At 54.9% G+C, this 3114-nt stretch overlaps 1 protein-coding gene across 1 annotated transcript in view; it reads right to left on the reverse strand.

Moving 5' to 3' along the window:
- The window catches only part of TTC13 (tetratricopeptide repeat domain 13), a gene marked incomplete at its 5' end in the record, with an annotated part of 67583 nt that overhangs the window by 42282 nt on the left and 22187 nt on the right, over nt 1-3114 (reverse strand). The gene's annotated exons all lie outside the window — the stretch shown is intronic.

Raw genomic sequence — 3114 nt, forward strand, 5'->3', positions numbered from 1 at the left:
TGTACCCAAGCCAGTTTGGGTATCTCTGCATGGCAATCCATTGTGCCATGTAGATATCCTCAACAAAGCTAATAAATTAATAATCTGAATGAACCACGCTCTACCATACCATCTTATCTTCACTACAGAAGCCATTCATTTATATTCTTAATACCATATTAACTCAAATTCAAGACAAGGTTTTTCCCTCACAAACAACATGTTCAGAAAAAAGCCTTGTGTTTGATTCAAGTGCTGGCTCAGGACAGGTGATGGCTCAGATCCAGCTTTGGCCCCAAGCCCGGGGCAAAAACCAGAGCTGAGCCACTGCTTGTCCTGGGCCAGGGTGGCTTGTGCAGTGGGGGAGACAGGCTCATAGCAGGTGAGCATAGGGGAGATCTGCAGTGGAAATGGGGGGCACATGGGGGAGACCCCACAGCAGGAGTAGAGGGCACACAGGGGACCCTGTAGCCTATTTCTCCCCCAGCTTACCATGGGCTGACACTGCTTTTGCCTGGCTGGGACTGTGCTACTGTTTCTCCCACAGCTGGAACTAGAGCTACTCCAAAAGTAAGCAGCTGGGGGCCATGGGGCGAGGCAGGTATTAGAGGAGGGGGGCAGTACAGGAGAGGTGGGGGGCAAGGGCGGAGAGGCAGGTAGCAAGGGGGAAGCACACACACTGGTGAGGACAGGCAGCGAGGGGGCAGACACAGTCATAGGAAGGACAAGGGGCAGGGGTCTGGCCCCTCACCCCCTGTCACTGCCTTTTTTGCCACAGCCGGGGGTGGGATGGGGGAATAATTTAAGATGATCTGCCACTAATAAGATTCTATACATATAAAATTATAACACATGTATAAAGATTTTCCATATATAGAATCTAACTACTTGGGGGGGCGGGGGGGGTGTCATCTTAAAGTCAAAGTCATCTTGGATTCAGCTGAATACACTATGATTCAAGCACAATGGTGCCCATATATAAAAACAACCAGTGTAGAAAGAGATACTAGGGAGCAAAGAATTCCTAACAGATAGTGACAGCTACCCGTGAACTGTCAGACTTCTCATCTATAAAAACGTAAGCCTTGTTAGAAGCCCTCTGCATGCAATTTAAAATGCTTAGTGATACAATACGTTAGCTTAAATAAACCCTTGGCATAGGTGCTGACTTACTTTTGCCAGGGGAAGGGAGCCTAAGATGATGGACATATGTCCCCCCGCCAGCTCGCTAGGATGTAGGGAATGGGGTGGGTGTGGGCACAGGCAATGCATGGGGGGGCTGGAAGGGGCAAAGGTGACATGGCAGGGGAACACATGCCTCCAGAGATTTCTGCACCCACAGCGGGGAACAGGGCTGCAGCCGGGTCAGACCAGTTTCAGGCAGGAGCCACCTCCATCGCCCAGAGGGTGGGACCTGGGGCAGGAGGGAGCACCACACCACCATGGCCACCTAGGTGAGGCACCCCCTATCCACCCAGCAGCAGCAGGGGCACAACTCCACTCTGCCGCCACACCTCACTTTGGAAGCCATGGTGGTACAGCACTCCCCCCCACACTGTCTGTTGGGCTATGGAGGTGGCTCTTGCCTGGAGTTGGTCTGGCCCAGCTGCAGCCATGTCCCCCGCACCCTGCTGCGAGTACAGAAATCTCGGGGGGCACATGGCCTCCCTGCTGCATCACCTTGGCCCACCTGCCCCTCTCTGCCACATCATCTGTGCCACTCCCCACTCCCCAGACATGTTGCTTGTGCCCCCCTTGACTTATCTGGAGGGAGCTGCTTTCTGCCACGTGCATGCGTGCACGTACATGCATGTGGTGCCCCCTGCCTTCCTGCTCTCCCCTGCTGCAAACAGCCCCTTGGAGGCTGAAATTCTGCCAGCCTCCAAGGGGAAACCCACATTTTCCCACATTTTTCTTCTTTTCTCCAACATCAAGACCATTAAAAATGAAATGTGATTGTTAACTAGGGTTACCATACATCTGAGTTTTCCCAGACACGTCCTCTTTTTGGCTTCAAACACCATCCGGGCAGTTTTTTGAAATCTGAATCAATGTCCGTGATTTTGCTCTGCTTCACTGATGGAAGCAGGGTGGAGTGCGATTGGAGGCAGGGGCACCATGTGCAAATGTGCACGCATATGCATGTGACCAGCATGCAGCCTGGCCAGGTGGTGGGAACAACTCCTGCAGCTGGATGCAGGTAAGTCTACAGGGGACAAGGGTTGGAGGGTCAGGGCTTGGGGATTGTCGAGGGGGTGTGTGCATGTGTGTGTAGGGGGCAGGTGTCTGCTGGGCTGTGGCAGGGTGTCGGAGGGAGGTGCTTGCCCCTCCAGCAGGGGAAGAGGGTGGGAGGGGCTCTTGGTGGGTAGTGAGGAGCTCTGTGGCCAAGATGAAGGGGCAAGCACCTTGCTCACAGGGGTGGGGTGGCCAGGAGATGCTGCCCAGGGGAGGGGGAGAGCATGGCCAGACTGCCTGGTGTGGTGCTGGAGCTGCAGCCTAGGGCAGGGTATGGAGCATGCCACAGGCCTCCCTTCCTCCTCCCTCCAGCCCATACCAGGGCTGGACTTGCTCCACTGCCACCCACACAAAATCAGAGATGCTGTGCTCCAGCCCAATCGGGACAGGGGCAGCTGGGGGCCCCCTCTGGCAGGGCTAGGGAAGTAGGGGGCTATGGGTTGGAAGTGAGGGGCACCAGAAATACTGAGGGGGCTGTGGCTTGGGAATGAGGACATGGGGCGGGGGGCTTGTGGGTCAGGAGTGTGGGGCATTAGTAGCGCTAAGGGCTGCGGATCTGGAGTGAAGAGCACCAGCACGACCTGGGTGGGCGGGCTGGTGTGGTTGGAGGAAAACTGTGGATTGGGAGTGGGTGGCACTGGCAGGGCCAGGGGCCTGCAGGTAGGGAGTGAGGGGCAGCTGAAGGGATGGGGACCTGCAGGTCAGGAATGAGGGGCACTGCCAGGGCCACGGGGCTGTGGGTTAGGAGTGAGGTGCCCCCTGCAACAGGCGTCCTCTTTTTTGGAACTGAAAATATAGTAACCCTACTGTTAAAACCTGTAGAATGAAAAATAATCACTTTAAGTCACTTGTGTCCCTTAGCTGCCTTAATAAGAATACCACAATTGCTGCACTCTGCAG

This window comes from Alligator sinensis, unplaced genomic scaffold, assembly GCF_000455745.1.
Source record: "Alligator sinensis unplaced genomic scaffold, ASM45574v1 scaffold448_1, whole genome shotgun sequence".
Taxonomy (NCBI): Eukaryota; Metazoa; Chordata; order Crocodylia; family Alligatoridae; genus Alligator; species Alligator sinensis.